The sequence below is a fragment of the Macaca nemestrina genome, chromosome 8 (genome assembly GCF_043159975.1).
Source record: "Macaca nemestrina isolate mMacNem1 chromosome 8, mMacNem.hap1, whole genome shotgun sequence".
In the NCBI taxonomy this organism is placed as follows: domain Eukaryota; kingdom Metazoa; phylum Chordata; class Mammalia; order Primates; family Cercopithecidae; genus Macaca; species Macaca nemestrina.
The window spans coordinates 43,584,546-43,605,700 of NC_092132.1; the positions used below are offsets into that span (position 1 = coordinate 43,584,546).

General features: G+C 40.9%; 1 protein-coding gene, 1 non-coding gene and 1 pseudogene across 6 annotated transcripts in view; all 3 read left to right on the forward strand.

The window, feature by feature from the left end:
- Window positions 1-17,199, forward strand: part of LOC139355792 (phosducin-like protein 3 pseudogene) — a 42,921-nt pseudogene extending 25,722 nt beyond the window's left edge.
- LOC105476037 (neurocalcin delta) overlaps window positions 1-21,155 on the forward strand; it is a 443,647-nt gene that overhangs the window by 259,676 nt on the left and 162,816 nt on the right. The window lies entirely within an intron of this gene.
- LOC112425646 (small nucleolar RNA U13) lies at window positions 13,251-13,355 on the forward strand. Its single transcript, XR_003016765.1, has one exon. It is a non-coding gene; the product is annotated as a small nucleolar RNA U13 (small nucleolar RNA).

Sequence of the window (21,155 nt, forward strand, 5' to 3'; positions counted from 1 at the left end):
TTCTAAAAATTTCACAATAATATGCCCTATTGGGGTCTTTTAAAAATTTATTGTGCCAGGCCTTTGGGCACATGGGCACATTTAGTCTGGAAGCTCATGCCCTTTGTTTTGGGAAATGTTCTTATATTACTGTTTTGGGAACATGCTGATAGTTTCTCTTCCAGAATTTCTATTGTTCATAATAGAACAAGGACATCTTGGTTTAATGCACTACTCTTCTTATCCTTTCTCTCTGTTCTTCTTCCTCACACTTCTTTTCTTTCTTTTTATACTATGTGTAGGAAGATTTCTTAAATTGTGTCTCCAAAATTGTTTATTAAACTTAAAAAATCTCTGTTATCATGCATTTAGCTTCTAGAATCTCTTTGTTAATTTGCTAAGGGGTCTTTATCTAGCCTCCTATTCTTGGTCATGGATATAGTATCTTATGCCTTTCTGAGGCTATTAATTATCATCATATTACTCAGGGTTCTCTAGAGGGACAGAATTAAAAGGATATATGTATATATGAAGGGGAGTTTATTGAGAGAATTGACTCACATGATCACAAAGTGAAGTCCCACAATAGGCCATCTGCAAGCTGAGGAGCAAGGAAGCCAGTCTGAGTCCCAAAACTTGAAAAGTAAGGAAGCCGACAGCGCAATCTTCAGTCTGTGGCTGAAGGCCCAAGAGCCCCTGGCAAATCACTGGTGTAAGTCCAAGAGTCCAAAAGCTGAACAACTAGAAGTCTGATGTTCGAAGGCAGGAAGCATCCAGCACGGGAGAAAGATGGAGGCCGGAAGACTCAGCAAGCCTAGTCCTTCCAACTTCTGCCTGCTTTATTCTAGCCATGCTGGCAGCGGATTAGATGGTGCCCACCCAGATTGAGGGTGGGTCTGCCTCTCCCAGTCCACTGACTCAAATGTTAATCTCCTTTGGCAACAGCTTCACAGACATACCCAGAAATGATACTTTGCATCCTTCAATCCAATCAAGATTAACCATCACAATTGTTAAATTTTTTCTGCCTCTGACATTTTTTGTTTCTTCCAAGTTCATTTCTCTTCTTGTTTTGTTGCATGTCTTTCATTGGAGATTGTTCTCAAATATCTGGTCATTCTGTTTTCCATTCATAATTAAGTGCACAATACTAACAAGTTCATTGGAAGCTCTGTGTGCAGGAATGGAGCTCCTTGGGATTCTCATTGGGGCTATCATCCAGACACTTGTTCATTTTGTTGAGGAACCCATAAATATCTGTACTGTAGACTTTTCCCTAGGGCTATTCTATTTCTTCCAAGAGAAATCCTCCAATATTTTGCCAGACTGCTGACATTCTAGATGCTGAGTACAGGATGGGAACTGTGAATCCCATTTTCAGTCTCTGGTCTTACTCCCACTCCCTGCTGTGCCTTTTGTTCAGAACCTCTCTGGTTCATCCTCTTGTAAGTAAACCTCCAGTATCAGTTTGGGATAGGGGAGGAAGTCGCCTAACTGCGGGGTAGAGAAGAGTGCGTTGGAACAAAAATGCTTTCTAACTACCTTTTTATCACCCTTCTTATTTTCAGTTCCACCTCTCACCTTTATTTTCAGAGGGATCTGGTGCCTGTCATTCCTGAGATTTTTCTGGCTTTTGAAGGGCAAATCATTGACTTCAATCACTGCAGATGGTTAATTTCAGTTTTATTCCACTCTGTAAATCCAACCACGTGTGAAACTGCTTTCCATTTTCTGAAAATTTGTTGATATCTCTCTTCTGATGTTGTCTCTTCTTCATCCTCTTTTATGTGTGTATTTACATTTTTACATTCTGTTACTGTCGTTTTATTAGAGTTTTGACTGGGAAACGATACTAATAGGTGTATTTAATTTGCCATTTTTAACATGAAGTTTGTATATATGTTAGTAAGGGTTTTGTTTTGTTGTTTTAACCAAATTGCTCTCCAAAAACACTGATTCAATGTCTATCCCATTGACAATGTCAGTGCTCATTACTCCGCATCCTTGCTAACACTAGGTATTATAAGTACATATTTGTATCTTTGCTAAGTTGTCAGGAAATATTTTATATCGCATTGCTATGGTGAACTGGTTTGCCTGGGGCTAACGGGTTTTCTGGGATGTGAATACTCAGTGCTAAATCCAAGAAAGTCTTGGGCTAACCAAAACAGGTTGGCCAACTTATTAATTGTTTTAATTTAATTGACTTATAGTTTCCCCCAAAACTCTCCGAAGCTGGATTAATTATTGATGCTGAAAGAAGAAAGAACTCTATCTTGTTCTCCCTCTTTTACTTCCATTGACTTGACATCTCCCCCTGCTTCAACCATCACCACACTTTGACTTGCTGTCCTCTTCTGCATGCAAATCTCTGCCTTCTTTTCCTCTGGAGATAGCAGAGCAAATCGAAGGTGCTGTCTGGAGGTGTGCTAGTAGGATCAATGGGATTAGCAAAGAAGTCTGAAGCCCCTATTATATTATTTCTTTGGGCTTTATACTTGAAGACTAAACTCAGTAAAAAGTCAGAGTTCTGTGGGGGAGAGAAGTCAGAATGCCTTTGAGTGAGTAGATATGTGCATCTGTGTCTTCTTGGCTGTGTCAGTGTTAGACTGTGTTGGGGATGGGAACCATGCTGGAAATTCATGCCAAAGAGAAACTGAGAAATTGTGCTCCCAAATAGGTCTTATTGAAACTATCTCAATCAAAAGAACTGTGAATCTAAAAGGAGACAGAGTTAGAGGAGGAAGATGGACAGTGTTATATACTCAGAAAAAGTTAAAATTTGAAGCAAATCTTAACATCCTATTATTTATTCACTATGTTGCTATGATACAGCCTTATGGTAGCAATGCTTAGTTCACAAGCAATTTTGGAATTATCTTCATTTATTTACTCAGTGGACACTTGGGATTGATTAGAGGTAAAAGAGCTCACAGCATGGTGGGGAAGAGAGTCACATATATAATATACCAGAGGTATTAGTGAGGTGCTGTGAGTGTACGCACACTGGAAGGAATAGTTTCCCTGAGGAGTGGGGAGAGAGTCAAAGTAGATAAGGCTCTATCGAAGGTGGGCATCTGAATGGCTCCTAATGGAGAGGCAGCAATTTGCGAGGAGTGGAAGGAGTCAGGACATCATAAGCAACCTGTATGTGTCATGATGTGGCACTGTGAATGGCTATGATGCATTTGGCGATTGGGTCTGGCTTTGTGGAAAGCAGCAAGCTATGGAGCTGGGTAAGTAGGATGAGCCTGAATTCCAGGGACTCCTTTATACCTTGCTAAGGAGGAGGATTTTCTACCACAGAAGATATTTTATTGGCTCATTAAGTATACCATAAGTTTTCATATTTATGTAAATAAGTACTGATATTTTAGTTCACTTAGACTAGCAGTTTTCTTTTTTTTTTTTTTTTCTTAATAGCAGCACCATTTCTTCAAATAAAATCTTACACATAAGCCCATGTAGAAACATGTAAGAACAGGCTGGGCGTGGTGGCTCAGACAAGTAAAAAATGACAGTAAAGGAGTCTTTGCACTTTGAGAGGCTAAGATCGACAGATGGCTTGGGGTCAGGAATTCAAGGCCAGCCTGGGCAACATAGAGAAACCTCATCTCAATGAAAAATATAAAAGTTATCCAGGCATGGTGGCATGTGCGTGTGGTCCAAGCCACTCTGGGGGCTGAAGTGGGAGAATTATGTGAGCTTGGGAGGTAGAGGTTGCAGTGAGTCAAGATTATACCATTGCACTCCAGCCTGGGTGACAGAGCAAGACCCTGTCTTAAAAAGGACCAAACCAAACCAAACAAAAACAAACAAAACAAGAAACATGCAAGATCAGAGCTGCTGTAGTTGATCCAGGGTTGGGACTTAGATCCCATTCTTCATCTTTTCCTCTTCCAAAGCTGCCTCCAGGGAACCCCTGGTGTCCTGCAGAGGTGAGTCTGAAACCCACTGACAACCTGAGGTTAAACCCTGAGGGTGTCACAGCAAGAAGTATGAGTGTTCGTGAAGATATCTCTATTTGATCATCTCTGGACTTCAAATAAAGGAAGGGAAAATGATTACTAAGACTTTATAATTAGAAGCAAATAACATGACATCAATTATACAGTAGATATGTTAAGAGATTGAGCTTCTAAGACATTGCTGTCTTTTATTTCTGTCTTTCTGGCCCCTCATTGTTGGTTCTGGGGATCATCCCTACTCCCTCTGATTTATTTCTTAGGTTTCATGTTTTCTCTACACCCATAATGTCATTTTCCACCTATGTACTTGTACTCTACCTTCCATCTGAGGCCCTGATGCATCTCTATCAAGATGTGCGATGATCATTGCAAATTCTTATTATCATCCCCTCTAAACTTGAGATTTATTTCTTGAGTATATCCATGTCTTTAAATGTAGCCATTTCTATCAGGATTGACTATATTATGCTGCTCTAACAAACAGCCCCCCAAGTCTCAGTGGTTTATTGAAACTAAAGTTTATTTCTCACTCACATGAAATCCTCTGTGGGTACAAATGACTCTCTGGAGTTGCTCATTTAGATGTACACTCAACATTCTAGGCTGCCTCTCATCCTATGATGATTCACTTCCGGGAGAAGGTAAGACTGAGGGATCTCACATCAGCAATCAAGTGCTCTGGCCTGGAAGTGACAAATATCACTTCTGCTCACAACTCATTGGCTAGAGTTAGTCATATAGTCCTATCCAAAAGCAAGGGGGATGGGGTATTATTCTCCTAAGTGTCTGGAAGAGAAGAGGGTGTGCTCCCTCTCCATTACTTGCAACTACTCTTCTTCCTGTTAGGGATACTGGTCCCGTCTGACTACCTGACACTTGTTCATTCTTCATGTTTGTTCCCCTGTGTCTTTTCTGACTCCTCTTCTTCTTCCCTCCATTCCTCTTCCTCCCCAGCAACCTCATCAGGAGGCTCTCACCCATATGTCCAAGCACTGTGCTCACTTCTAACCCAACCCTGCCCTCGCTGCTATATTTGTGTGGGCATGCCAGTCTTCCCCAGTTGGACCAACACAATGGCATTATTGATCTCAGTATCCCCAGTACCTAATAGTGCATGCTATCTGTAGATACTCGTTGAGGTTTATCGTGTAAGATGAATGAATGTTGCAAGTTCCTAAACATGTGATTCAGATGCCCAATCTTACTCTGTTACTTTATGAAATTTTTTTTAAAGCTATATGATGTTATATCAAAATATGTTGTTATACTTTGGGATAATTGATGTGCTAGCCCTGAATTTAAGTGTAAGTCCCATTTTTTTTTTTTCATGGGAGTCTAGGAAAACTATATGTTTATTCAGCAGTAAAATACAGTTTGGAACTTAAATGAGGTATTGATCAATTTCTGGTCTTATGCAAGAAGGAATAAAGCATCAAGAAAAAGGAAAGACTTGCTGTCAAGAACAGGAAAATCTGACAATAGAATATTAAGAATGCAGGAAATGAGGGGAAGTGGAAAGGCAGCAAGTGGGAGAGAAAAAGTACAGGGACGGTAAAAGTGAATGTAGGAGCTTTCTGACCCATGCGCTTCAGGAATGCAATTCATCCCTAAAATACTGTTTAGTGTCTTAGGTTGCAAGTAACCAAATTAAAACCAGATTGAAAGTAGAGTGAGACAGCTGTCATCATGAGACTCATTTGATCTGTTTAAAGGCGGCTGCTCTTATGCAGGGACCAACACTCACCTCCAGGGCAGCAGCTGGTGCACACTTCAAGCGCAGACCCTAGTAGCTACCCCCGGCAGTTCCCGCTGCCAATAGTGCAAACGACTCAGAGAGACTTCATTGGCACAAGGGAATACTCTCGCCTTTCTGAGTAAAGAGCAAGTAGAACTAAAGGTTTCACTTTTTTTTTTTTTTGAGACGGAGTCTTGCTCTGTCACCCAGGCTGGAGTGCAGTGGCCGGATCTCAGCTCACTGCAAGCTCCGCCTCCCGGGTTTACGCCATTCTCCTGCCTCAGCCTCCCGAGTAGCTGAGACTACAGGCGCCCGCCACCTCACCCGGCTAGTTTTTTTGTATTTTTTAGTAGAGACGGGGTTTCACCGTGTTAGCCGGGATGGTCTCTCGATCTCCTGACCTCGTGATCCGCCCGTCTCGGCCTCCCAAAGTGCTGGGATTACAGGCTTGAGCCACCGCGCCCGGCCACATTATTTTTTTATATATTTTTATTTATTATTATTATTTTTTTTTTGAGACGGAGTCTCGCTCAGTAGCCCAGGCTGGAGTGCAGTGGCCGGATCTCAGCTCACTGCAAGCTCCGCCTCCTGGGTTCACGCCATTCTCCTGCCTCAGCCTCCCTAGTAGCTGGGACTACAGGCACCCGCCACCACGCCTGGCTAATTTTTTGCATTTTTAGTAGAGATGGGGTTTCACCGTTTTAGCCAGGATGGTCTTGATCTGCTGACCTCATGATCCACCCACCTCGGCCTCCCAAAGTGCTGGGATTACAGGTGTGAGCCACCATGCCTGGCCAGGTTTCGCATTTTAAACATACTTTATATTCCTCCTCTTAGGGGTCTCCAGCCTGCTTTCATGCCAAAGCAGATGTTATATCTGGCATAGAGTCCTCGGAGCAGCAGTTGTTCCTGAAAGTTCCTTTTTGCATCTTTGTGCCTCATGCAGTGGCTTACAGGTCAACCAGGCTTTTCCCCTGACTTTCGATGTGTAAGAGTTTGTGTTTCAAATGGGTTTGGTTTTCTTAATGTCACCCTAGGTTGGTGGAAAGGAGAGTAAATGGAAATGGGGGTAAGCAGGGTCCCCTGGGGAGGTTTACACAGATGGAAGTCTATTGTCTCTTGAGAAGAGAGGAGGCTATTGAGTTTTCATTCCACACTCTGCACCTTTTCTGTTAGCAAAGAACAAGCCCCACTCTCTAGCAATTGCTTTCCACTGGACTCCCCCGCCCTGGCCCCCCCAGCAAAAACCTAGGGATCAACTTAGTTCACTCCAAATTAGAAAATTAAATAGTCATTTGTTTCTTCTTGTCCACAGGGAGAACCATTTTCTTTTCTTCTTTCAAAATTGCCCAGGTCTTGTAAAGGGTTATTAACACCAGAAATAAATACATTGTAATAAGCTTAAATCTCATTGCTACCTGAAACCATCAGATTTTAGTACTGTAATATTTTGATCCCTCTATCTTTTAGGCTCTGACACCAAAATTGCCATAATGAAGGTGTTTCACTTCTTCTCATTCATTTTTATGGGATCTTTTGTTCCCAAATGTCTTTTCATCCCAGCCAAAGGGAGAAATGTTAATAGATCTGCCATCCAGAAGGTTCCAAAGCTGGCCTGTCAGGTTTTCTGTTTTCTTGTTTATTATCTTTGAACTTTTGTTTTAAACACTTATTTACCCTGTAACTTAATGCCTGATAGTATTGAAAGCATTTTATGGGTTTTAATTTATTTAATGCTCATGAAACCCTATGAGGTAGGTACTAATATTATTTTTATTTTACAGATGAGGAAACTGAAACAAAGAGAAGTGAAATGAAAGCTAGTGAGTGATGGGACCAGGGTTTGGACATGGGCAGTCTGGCTCAAAAATTGTGTGCTTTTAACTACTATGTAATGCTGCCTCACAAACAACTTGTCTCGCAAATCGTTATTCTGGATCAGAGGGTGTTCACTGGCCTGCAATTGTATTTTGTATGGCCCATACACAATTCAGAAGTTTGAAAAATTTACGTAGAAATCTGCATTTCCTGACTTCTTTTGAAAATAGGAATACCAGATATCATTAGGCTCGAATTCCCAATATGGCAACAACAGCTGAGCAACAATCAGCTGTTTAGATGAGGCACCTGCTCTCCAATTTCCACAGTCCCCACCAGTGCAGACCATAGTATCTACTTAAATTTCCTGCGTGCCTCAGAGAAGCTTCTGAGCTTGTGACCTCTGTTCCAGCTGCCCTATGTATGGACACTGACGCAGTACAGCGAGGGCCTGCTGCAAAATGCGTTTCTTAGTCTTCAATACTCATTTCTCCTTGTAACTGGATTTCTGGTAAGTTATGTCTCATGGTGGATCTGCCCCAAAGATAGAGACTGAATGGAAGTGAGTCACCCGCCCTGGCCTCCATTGTTCTGAAGAAGGTTCCAGCCACATGATTGATGTCAGCTGGTTTGCCAGAGCCAGAGCTGGGTTTCAGGACAGACACACCTGCATCTGATAGTGAAAGGCAAGGTTGAAAGGCCAAGACCAGCCTGAGGTCTGAGAGACCAATGGCATCACAGAGGCCAGAAGTTCAGAGGTGGACATAAAAGGAGTTAGGAGAATAAGGAAGTGAAAAGAACATAGTACAGTGTATCAGAGAAGGAGCTCCAGACTGGCAAATATAACTCCCTTGAGAAAGTTAATGCCTGTCTGCTGAATTCACACTTCCTTATCCATGCGTCTCAGTCCATTCAGGCTGCCATAACAAAATCCCTTAGACTGGGTAATTTACAGATAATAGAAAATTATTGCTCATGGTTATGGAGGCTGGGAAGTTCAAGTTCAAGATGCCAGAAGATTCAGTGAGGTGAAAGCCTGTTCCTCATTCTCACTGCATCTTCACATGGTGGAAGGGGTGAATTGTCCTCGTATGGTAGAAGGGGCAAGAATGTGCCCTTTACCCTGTTTTATAAGGGCACTAGTCCCATTCATTAAGGCAGAGCCATCATGACTTAATCACCTCTCAAAATGCCCCATCTCTTAATATCGCTATGATGGAAATTAGGGTTTAATATAAATTTCAGAAGGACATATTGAGACCATAGTACCATACAATAAAATCAATACCCCAGCTTCATGGAGTTGTTGTAAAGATTAAATGAGATAGTGTACTCTAAGTGCTTAGCCTGGTGCCTGGTGTGATCAATGCTAACCCAAAGGATCCAGGAGGTCTCGAGTGGCTGCTGAGAATACTAATGGGTATGTGCAGTCTGCCTGTGTGCAGAGGCAGATATGGAGTATGGGTGGGTCCAGTCAGTTCTCAGGGGGCAAATCCAAGACAGAGTTTGATTATTCATAACCTTAACATTGTATTGCCATCATTTATTTTAATTTTTAGTATATTTATTTATATTTAGTTTTTAGTTTCAAAAGTAAATATGATAAACAAGAGAGCTAGGGCAGACAAGAGAGTTATGGGTGACAATGCTAAGTGCTTTCGTCACACTTACTATTTTTTTTTTTAATTTAATGAGAATGCCATACACTTCCCTCTCTCTTTACGTCTAGAAATATTGTATGAACAGTGATTTCATAAGATGCTTGCAACTTTAGGTGAGCTAAGATTTTGCATTTTGTTATTTCTTCACTTCTTTTCTCCCTCACTCTCTTTCTTCCTTACAGAAATTTATAGATTTGTCTTATAATCTAGTTCAGCATTTCCCAAAATGTAAGCTAAAGAACCTAATCTCATAAGATTCTCCAGGAATAACAGGTTTTTATGATCAAACAAATTTGGGAAATGCTTTATATTTTATCTCTGCTTTGAGATTTACTAAACATGTTGAAACATTGATAAGGCTTTCAGTTGCCTTGAAGTAAAACAAAAACAAAAATAGAAAACACAGAACATTTAGTCCAATATTTTCTGAAATGCGTTTGGCCATGAAACTTTTCCTTTCTTGAGTAAACCCTAGTAACACCCTGCTGGATCCAACTGGACAGCTGTTGATCTGGGTCTTCTCATTAAATGACTTTCTTACCTTGGAACTGGACTGATTATTGTTACTGCTGCTTTCATTAAAGGTGCTATGTTTTATGTTTATAGATTTATCTTCCTTCCAAAGACCTAAGTTTAAAAAAATCAGAAGAGCGTATCTTCTACCCTCTGCTTCATACATAGTCATTGAAAATGATGTGATGAAAGGATGCATCATGAGAAAGTAAACATACAACATAGGTAAAAGTTGTTCCAGGTCTTTACAAATGTTCTTATATCTTCAACCTGATTATGGCTCAAGATATAGTAACTTTTGCGGGATTTTGTCATTGTTTTTGTTTTATTTTGTGAAAACATCCAAGAGCCCCCAACAGCCTATAGATTTGCAGATCCTTTTCTTTCCCAGGTAGCCTTGCATTCAGGAAACATTAACTTCACACAAATTCTTCTTTAAATAAGTGTATAGTGATCTTTTTCCCCTCATGGGCTCTGCACAAACTTGTTCTCTTTTTCTCTCATCATTTACTTACAAAAAATAAAACCTGTTAAGAAGCAATTTGTTCTATGTTAGGTTCATTTACACAGCAGGCGAGCAGGAGATGGCTGGTGACATCAGCCATCTCCTAGTGTCTTGGAAGTGCATTGACACAGGAGTCACCTGGGTTCTGCTTCATCTAAGGAGTGCTTCAGGACATTAGAGAGCTGAGGGAGACAATCCCAGATCAAGTGAGAATTTTCCTTTGCAGGGTAGAGACTGATGCCCAGGCCTGTGACACTCGTTTGGCTCTTTCAGAAGCCTCTTCAGTGACATGGACTCCAAAGCACGGTAGCTGATCTTTCTGGATAACACCAGGCTGAGCTGGACTTAGGTACTTGCTCAGTCCAGAGGCCTCTTCAGATGTGACAAGGGAATGGCTAATCAGATGTGGAAAGTACCTTGAATGAATAGTCTCTGGGGAAACAAAACAAAACAAAACAAAACAAAACACCTCTTAAATTGGTTTTATTGAATGTAGAAGAACTGCCTGAATTTTGTGAATGGCTGGGGAAACACAGGGAAGGGCCCCTGTCTGTAGTGTGAATGCACTGTCTTCCCTTGCTCAGAGCCCCTGCCTTTGCTGTAGCTCTTCCTTTCAAATTCAATGCCAGTCATGGCAGCAAAGATAAAAGAAGCCAGCGCTAGCTTGTCTCTGCTTGCTCATAATTCTGTTCAGGGCAGATTTATGGAATGAATGATTCTTTCCATCACAGTTGGCTAATTTTAGAAAGATTAGAATGCAGGAGACTTCCGTTCCTATGCTAATACAGCCAGGCAAGTTACTACTATCATCTAGCTGTGTTAACTGAATTTTACTTTTGTGTCTTTCTGATTTCCTATCTGAAAAATGAGCAGGGAAATGAAGACCTTTTACAGAATGACATTAGGAATAATGGACAAAAATTCATTACAGACCACTTTACAAATTAATAGCTCCATATTTATACTATGAATCAACATGTAATTTTTATCTTATAAATAACCAAGGTAGTTACAAATTCCTAGTGCTTTTTAAATCAGATACCAAATTCTTTTTTTTTCTTCAACTTTTATTTTAAGTTCAGGGATACATGTGCAGGATGTGCAGGTTTGTACATAGATGAACATGTGCCATGGTGGTTTGCTGCACAGATCATCCCATCACCTAGGTATTAAGCCCAGCATCCATTAGCTGTTCTTCCTGATGCTCTCCCTCCCCATCCCTCACAGGCCCTGGTGTATGTTGGTCCCCCCACAACGTGTCCATGTGTTCTCATCGTTCAGCTCCCACTTACAAGTGAGAACATGCGGTGTTTAGTTTTCTGTTCCTGCATTAGTTTGCTGAGGAAAACAACTTCCAACTCCATCCATGTTCCTACAAAGGACATAATCTCATTCCTTTTTATGGCTGCATAGTATTCCATGGCATATATGTACCACATTTTCTTTATCCAGTCTATCATTGATGGGCATAGGGTTGATTCCATGTCTTTGCTATTGTGACTAGTGCTGCAGTGAACATACGTGTTCGTGTATGTTTATAACAGAATTATTTATATTCCTTTGGGTATATACCTAGTAATGGGATTGCTGGGTCAAACAGATACCAAATTCTATTCACTTGTCTTAAAATTCTTAGAAGCAATGTTGTAGAACAACATATTCCAGGCTGGATTTTACCTTTCATTTTTCTTTGTTACTACTAGATACATGCAAAAAATTGAAGTTAATATTGTAAATCTTACCCTTTAAATGGAAAACAGAGAAGGCACTGAGTTAGAGAAACTTTCACTTTCAAGAGCAGAAAGCAATCAACATTAAAAATCTCAGGACCATTTCAATGTGACTCTCCCTATAAAACCCATAGATTCTGGGAATCATGACCACTTCTTTTGTAAATATTATTTCCCTAAAATTAGTATCAAACACTTTTAGGTCTGGCAAGCATCTTGGAAATGGATCTTCTGAGGGGTCCAACAGCTTCTTACTGTGTCTGTTTGAGAGTTAATAGCTCACCTAGAGCTCAGATCTCCTAAATCTCCAGACAAAACTTTTTTCAAGTTTGCTCTTGTTTCCTCATTCCAGAATTATTTTATAGTATCCAAGCCACTTCACTTTCCACCTTTCCCTTCCTATTCTCCGCCATAAATTGGTTCCTATAGCTCCCTGCTGCTACATGGAGACCCTGAGGTGCCATAGGAAAGGGAAGGTTGTTAGCTGAGCCTCTGGGTTCTCTACAACTTATTGAACCAGAATAGCTCAATTTTTAGCTATTTTTCTTATGATGCTTTCCTGAGATAAGGGCTCCATGGCTTGAAAATGTTTTCAAACCACTGTCCTCCCTGACCAAAACCACATGCTTGTCTCACTCCGTGTTCCTCATTGAACCTCCAAAATCTCTTTATAGCAACTTTTGTAAGGTTTGTCCCTTCTCTTTTCCCTTTTATACCACTCCCCATCCCTGCTATAGACCTGAACGCTTCCCAGCATCTTCTTTTCAAGGGCCACTGTTTTTTATGAGTGTAAATGCCTGAAGTTAAACTGTCTTATCTAAGATCCCTAAATTCAGCCTCATACCTCAACTCCATGCTCTCTTCCCCGATCTGAATATTTTCAAAACAGCTCCTCAGGACACCTGGGAGGTGTTCTGGCTGCCATAAACCTTAAGTCTCCTTGGGTCCCATGTTCACCCAGAAGCTGTGTCTCTTTCCTGTCTTCAAAGCTACATCAAAGCTCTTTGAGGACAGGAAACATATGTTTTCCATCTTCACGTCTAGCACTGGTTTTTAACATGGTAGGTATCTTAGTTAATAATTTCCTTTGGCTAAAAATAACATGGACCCCCAAACAATAGCTTAAATAATTAAATGAGGGGTTTTCCCTTTCCCATATAATCAGAGGTCTAGAGATGGGGAGTCTGGAGCTGGCATGACAGCCATGATGCTGCAAGAGACCCAGGCGTCTCTGTCCTCTCAGGTATCCTTGGCACTTGCTTGTCACCTGTGGTCTCAAGATGGAGGAACCCCTTCTAGAAGGCATCATGTCCATATCCCACTGAAGAGGAAGGGAAGGCGATCCTGTTGTAGCTCATGAGTGTGATAATTGGGTGTTCACGTGCATGTGTGAGATGTGCCACCCTCTGAACCTTGTTATAACACTGGCACATTACCTGTCTGACCTGACTTGGGGGAAAAAAAAGAAGAAGAAGAAGAAGGGAAAGGAATTGAGTCATTTGTGGTGGAAAATTTGTTGGTGAAAGACAGCAACAAAGCAAGAGTCAGGCAAGCTTCTTTAACGAACTTTCTAGAAGTCCCACTTGGTGACATGCGCTTACATTTTATTCATAAAAACTGTGTCACATGGACCCCTCTAGCTGAAAGAAGTCTGGAAAATGTAGTGTTTTTAAGACTGGGTATGTTGTTAATAACATTGGTGTTCTGTCAGTAAAGAAAGAGATAGCAGATATTTGGTGACAACCTGCAGTCTCTACTGGAATAAGTAGGCAAAAATACTGCTTATGGCTGGAATGGAAAATGTCCACTCCCACCATGGTCACCTGTGTTGAGTACCTGGAAGAGTGGTTCTCAAAGGGTGGTCCCAGGCCAACTGCATCACCTGAGAACTTTTTAGAAATGCAAGACACATTTCTAAACTGTCTTGCATTTAGACAGATTGAGTTAGAAGTAGATGGAGTCAGTGATCTGTGTTTTAAATGCCCTACAGAGGATTTTAATGCTGCTAGAGTCTGAGAACCACTGGCCTAGAATGATCATGCAGAAAGTTCTAGACTGTCATGCTCTGCTTGTCTTGATGTCACCAGAGTGGTCTGGGATGGATTGGTGGCCAAGATAGGCACTAGATAATCTTTACAAAGCAGTTTAAGCTCACCCAAATAGAACTAGAATGATCCAGGTTCCTGATGTTGCGGGGTGGAGGGGGAGCTTGAAGAAAAACTGGCATGGAAGTAGAACCAGGCCAACCAACTTTAACATGCCAACAAATGCCAGAGGCTCCTTCCTCTCAAAACTATCTTCCATTCTTCTCAGTTGAAGGGCTTTAGTTGCAAAACAAAAAGTATTACTCTAGGATCTTGCAATTAAAGATTATCTGAGATGCTGGCAAGGATATGGAGAAAGGGGAACTCTTGCATACAATTAGTGGGAATATAAATAGGTACAGCCATTACAGAAAAAAGGATGGAGAGTCCTCAAAAAACTAAAAACAGGAATATAATACCATCTGATCTAGCAATCCAACTGCTGGGTGTATATCCAAAAGAAAGGAAATCAGTAAGTTGAGGAGATATCTGCACTCCCACGTTTGTTGCTGCATTGTTCACAGTGGCCAACATATGGAATCAACTTAAGTGTTCTTCGGCAGATGCATGGATAAAGAAAATGTGGTAAATATACACAATGGAATATTATTTAGCCATAGAAAGATTAAAATTCTGTCATTTGCAGCAACATGGATGCAGAACATTGTGTTTAGTGAAACAATCCAGGCACAGAAAGACAGATATCACACGTACTCCCTCCTATGTGGGAGTAAATAAAAGATCATCTTATGAAGGTAGAGAGTGGAATGGATGATAGTTACCAGAGACTGGGAGTGGTGGGGCAGAGGAGGGTAAATATAGAAAGGCTGGTTAATGAGTACAAAATGCAGTTAGATGGAAAGAATAAGTTCTATATTGTTCGATAGCACAGTAGGATGACTGTAGTTAACAATAATCTATGGTATATTTCCAAATAGCTAGAAGAGAAGATTTGGAATGTTCCAACACAAAGAAATGATAAATGTTGGAGGTGATGAATATCCCAATTACCCTGCTTTTACCATGACACATTATATGCCTGTATCAAAATATTACCTGTACCCCATAAAGATGTACAATTACAATTACAATCAATGAAAAAGAAAGAGTATTTGAAATGTATCATCCTTGAACTTCAATGGGACCGATAGGGATGGTTTGTGTGGAGAGGGTTGTAGTCATCCCATAACATCCATCTGCTTCTCCCCCAAGTAACCCATAATGAACACAGTACAAAGAAGTATCATAAAAAGTGCACACAGAGCACACGCAGCTTCAAGTTGGCTCCTCTGGCCCAGGGCTCCTCCAAGCATGGTCCACAGGCAGATCCATCCTGAGAACTCTTTGTTACTGGTCTGCACTGAGATAAAGAACTTAAATCCGAATGTAAATCAAATACATTACTGGGCTCACTCTTTAGTTCAGCTGACATTTTTTCAAACTAAGACTTTCTCAAAGAAATTAGTGCACAACAAGAAACAAACAGTTCATAGACTGATTCTATGAACTGTTTTGAGTGGCACTGCCCCTGCCTTCCAACTAGACAGTCACCTCTGCCCTTCATGGAGATTCTGTAGCTGCCACTTTAAGCATCCTCCTGTCCTTCATTTCTTTAACAAACATTAATTGAGGTCTATGGTATACAAGCACAGTTGGGATGCTGGGAACACAGTGGGCAACAGGACAAACAATCTGTAAGGGTACTAGTTGTCATCAAATGGCAGTATCCGATGGGACAGTATGTGTGGAAGTACTTCATAAACCTAATTATATTTAAGAATCGGGTAGTATTCTCTTTCCTTCTTTAGATGGAATAAAAGGTGCAAAGAGAACAAGCACCCTGCACAATATTGCTAGAGTAAGAACGCCCCTCTCTCTGGCCACTAGCTGAATTTGCTTCATTCTTTTCTCTCTCTGTAGCGGGTCTCATCTGAAAGAACATTCCTCTTGAGCTTAAGAAGGCAAAAGAATTTAGAGGGTCAGGTGCAGTGGCTCACGCCTGTAATCCCAGCACGTTGGGAGGCTGAGGCGAGAGGATCACTTGAGGCCAGGAGTTTGAGACCAGCCTTGGCAACACAGTGACACCCTGTCTCTATGAAAAATAAAAAAGATTAGTTGGGCATGATGGTGTGTGTCTGTAATCTCAGCTACTCAGGGGAAGCTGAGGCAGGAGGATTGCTGGAGCCCAGGAGTTGAAGCTACAGTGAGCTGACTGTGCCACTGCACTCCAGCCTGTATCACAGAGCCAGGCCCTCATCTCTAAGAAAAAAAAAAGAATTTAGAGTTGCATTTCAGATGAGAAGCACATGATATTATTGACAATTCAGTTTGCTCCCAACCTCTCTCATGGGTGTCTGAGCATAAAGTCATCTCAGCATATACCATTGGAACTTAAGGGAAAGGGGACTAAAGCTCCAGGTAATGAAAATTACTAGTAACTTGGCCCCTGGTGGAATGCCAGTGAGAACATGCACTTCCACAGGTGCTTGAATTCTCTTGGCCCAGGGCTTTAGGAAGCCACAGGAAAAGGTCAGGATGCTCAGGAATAGAGACGTGCTGTCAGAGAAGGATGGAAGGGTGGAAGAGAACAGTGCTGGGCCTAGCAACTTTCAAAAGACTTGCAAGCCAGTATGGCAAATGTTAACATTTGTTAAATCTGAGGAGTGTGCGTATGGGTGCTATGTTTTTTCTCTGTACTTTCTTTTATGTTTTAATATTTCATAATTTAACATTTAAAATTTTTAAAAAGATCCTCAGCCGGGCATGGTGGCTCATGCCTGTAATCCCAGCACTTTGGGAGGCTGAGTCTAGTAGATAACTTGAGGCCAGGAGTTCAAGACCAGCCTGGCCAGCATGGCAAAAGCCCATCTCTACAGAAAATACAAAAATTAGCTGGACATGGTGGCACATGCCTGTAATCCCAGCTATTCTGCTCCAGAGGCTGAGACACAAGAATGGCTTGAACCCAGGAGGTGGAAGTTGCTGTGAGCCGAGATTGCACCACTGCACTCCAGCCTGTGACAGAGCAAGACTGTCTCAAAAAAAAAAAAAAAAAAAAAACCCACAATTTTTAAAGATTCATAGAACAAAATAGTGTCTTCAGATGATCAATGTAGCACAGAAGAAGAGAAGCTGCAGTAAATAAAATATTCATGGCCCTAAAATTATGAAGGGCAGTATGTGTGTGTGTGTGTGTGTGTGTGTGTGCGCGCACGTGCGTGCGCATGCACGCACACATGTACATGCACATACTCAGAAGCTTTCGCATGCATCAAAATCCCCTGGAAGGTGTTTAAGCCACAGAGTATTGACTCTGTCTAGTTCTGATTCAGTAGGTCTAGCGTGAGACCTGAAAATTTGCATTTCTAAGAAGTTCTCACAGCAAATCCTCATGATATCTTTTTGAGTAGATATTGTGTACTCTTCCCACAATTACCTGGACTGGTTTGACTCATTTGTTCAACAGATATTTAGTACTTACCTACTATGTGCCAAGTACTGTGTTACATGCTAGGGGTATATGATTTATTGTGCACATATAACTCCTTATCTAGAGGCAATCGTTAAATACGTATTATATGTTTATGCCAAAAGCTGAGCAATCATCTAAACCCTTAAGCAAGCTGTTGGGTATTATAATAGCCAATCAGTAGGACAGGGGAACACCATGGGATGGCTGTGTACAAAAACTACTTTTTTATGTATGGTATTTCATAATGAATACAGATAACTTTCTTTTTCTTTTCTCATCTTACCCCCAACCACCTCCTATTTTTTTCTCTCCTTTCTGTCTCTCTCCCTCCCTGGGATAGATGTGTTTGATGGGCTCATCCAGCAGCTCTCTCAAGCCACCCCTTGCTGCTGCCTGTTACCAGAGGTTCTGAAAAACCAGATATTTGCTCTGCCAGATTCACTGGCAGCTGGGGCTGGCCACATGCTCTAGTTTTGGCTAATGAGATATAAGTGGAAATAGATTGGGGGTCTTTGGGGAAGATTTTGCTTCTATACAAGAGGACAGAGGTAAGAGGAAGATCACTGGCACAGCGCCCTTTCCTGTCTTTCTGCCTTAGGACTGCAACAGCCATCTTGTGACCATGAGGCAACTAACATAAGGATAGTTCCAAAGGTGACAGAGTGACAGAGACTGGCTTTTAATGACATTTTTTATCAATTCAACCAACATTAGCACGCCACCCATACTCAGACTGAATGTTAGTGATAAAAGCAAAGCTCTATTTTAATGAACTGTTAATGTCTATCGCTTGCAGAGGAAATCACTCCCAACTGATACATCACCTTCTCCCTTTCTTCCTCTTCTTTTTTTTTTTTTTTTTCCTTTTTTAATTTTCTTTCTCTCCTTGGTATGTGTGAATTTTGTCCTCCTTGCAAATTCGTATGTTGAAGTCCTAACCTCCAAAGCCTCAGCATGTGACAATATTTGGAGATGGTCTTTAAAGAGGTGATTAGGTTAAAATGAGGTCATTAGGGTGGGCCCTAATCCAGTATGACTTGTATCCTTAAAAGAAGAGGAAATGTGGACATAGAGATGTAGAGAGGGAAGACCACGTGAAGACACAGGAAGAAGACAGACATCTACAAGCCAAGGGAAAAGACCTCAGATAAAACCAACCCTGCTGACACCTTGATCTTGGACTTCTAGCCTCCATAACTGTGAGAAAATGAATTTCTGTTGCTTAAGCCACTTAGTGTGTGGGACTTTGCTACAGGAGCCATGCTGAGCAAATATACTTCTTTCTCCCGCCTTTTACTTCCCCCCATTCTTTCTTTTTCTTTATTTGTGTGGATATATAGAGAAAAAGATAGAAATATATATATATAAAGATATATATATATGTGGATATATATATCTCCTCTATTTGTGTGGATATCTATCTCCCCTTAGAGATATATAGATATATATATCTCCAAGGGGTAGCCTAAAGTGAGGAATCCCTTCGTTAGGGCCCCTTAGCAGACTTCTTCTTATGTCTCCTTGGCCAGAATTATGCTGCATGCTTATATGTAAACCAACATCTGAGAAGGGGAATGAAACCACTGTAATTAATCTAAACCAGTCAAGATTCACCCTCTTTGGCTGAAATGTAAGCTGCCTTTCTTACAGCTTATGGATGCTCACAGAACTGTGGGGACAACAAGACTATAAGCAGGGTTCTGTAAGAACAATGGTTATCAGCCTAAGGCAATTTTGCACCTGCCTTTTGCCAATTCAAGGGACATTTGGGTAATATCTGAAGATGTTTTTGATTGTCACAACCTGGGGGAAGAGGGGAGTTGCTATTGGCATCCAATGGGTAGGGGCCAGAGATGCTACTAAATATGCTACGATGCACAGGAAAGTCCCCTACAACAAACAAGTATCCAGCACAATTGTCACTCATGCCTGGATTGAGGAACCCTGTGTTAGAGGAAGGGAAGAAGGGTGGCTATTAGGAGGACAGCAAGAGGTGTTTGTCATGGATGGAAAAACACATGTACGTGATGTTCTCACAGCCTCCCTGTGAGTCTCACCGACTTCAGGCCACAGCATCCCTGAGTGACAGAAGCTGGTCTCATTACATTGGCCAAGCAGCCCTCAGTCTGCAGCTATCTGTCAGAGACCCAGTGAATCAGAAAGATTGGTGCAGACTAAAATTAGAAAAGAGATGAAAAGTGATTATTTGGAAATAAATTTGAATATGCCTGTTTAGATCCTCCAAGACTGCAGTCTGACATATAAATAAGACTAAAAATATGAAATTGTGGTACCCCGTCATCCTATTCACTAGATTTCACTAGCTCTGAATCTAATAAGGCCTTCATCATTGTGTTAAATTAATGCTTTTTAATATTTAAAAGATATTAATCTTGCTTTGGTATGTTGTTGGTCTATTTTTAAATTTAATAATTTCAAACAGTAGCTCTTCAAGTATTTGAATCAATGATTTTTTATATCCACTCATCTTGATGTTTTGCCGTAAGTAACAAATGGTGTAATAAAATATCTTTGTGCTTCAAGTAATACCTCAGCACTTTTTAAACTTCTTTGCAAAACTTGAATACAGTTTACGTATATGAGTTATAGGCACACATATCTGCAAAGGTGGCTAGATTTTTAAAAATTAATGTCATGACCTGCAATTTCCTTTGCAAAGGAAATTGTCCTGTTTGCTTTATGGCTTGTCCTGTTTGCTTTATGGCTGTTGTTTGCAACATCATATTTTCCCCTCAAATAAAAAATTTTAAAATGGCATAGAAGACTTTGGCTAAACTGGCTAACAGTTTCATAACGTTTGATATTGTTCCAAGTTTTCATGCACCTAATTTTATATATACGTAATGTATCAGCTTTTGATATAGCAAAAAGCACATAGGTAGCTTAAACTGCAAAGCATTTTCTGTTTTTCAGGCTGTATATTGCAAAACCTACCAAGCAACATATTTGCTTAAATGTTCTGTATTTAATTGCCAGAGTTTGCAGTGGACTCTTCATTTCTTAAAGACTTACCACAAATGTATTCACTTATTCAGCTCCTGTGTGTTCACATACATTTCTACCACTATTTTCTTTTCTTCAATCAGCCAGTATCTAGAAGTAAGAACCATCATCTTTAATTCAATCTCTGGCTTATTATAGACCTAGGATCCTCACAGGAATATTTGTTCAATTTGAACATGCTCTTCAGCTGGTTGTTTGTTTGTTTGTTTGTTTGTTGCCTATGGATGACAGAGTGATGTTTTACACATTTAAGAGAACTTCATTTCCTTATTACATGGACATATTTCTAATTGGCTCCAGGCTCCTTACTATTAATAGCTGTTGAAGATGCACTGTACATCTAATTTAGCACTGCCTGGGGTGACACAATTGGTTCTCAGTTACTTTACTGCCAATATGTACAGCTTATGCCACAGGGAGCCTGGAACTAATTGGTGAGATCCTCGCCCTCTGAGACCGAATCTAACACATGCTTCCCAGACAGCTTCCCTCTCAGGGACCTCAGCGTTCCTCATTATCCTGACCCTCTTTGATTTGGTGCCATGATTGACATAAGGAAGGCAAAGCCACCTCCTCGGCTTGATTTATTCTAAAGATATTTGACTTTATCCATACCCATCCCTGTGGAATATGGAAGCCCTCAGGGGTGACTCCTGAATTTGCATA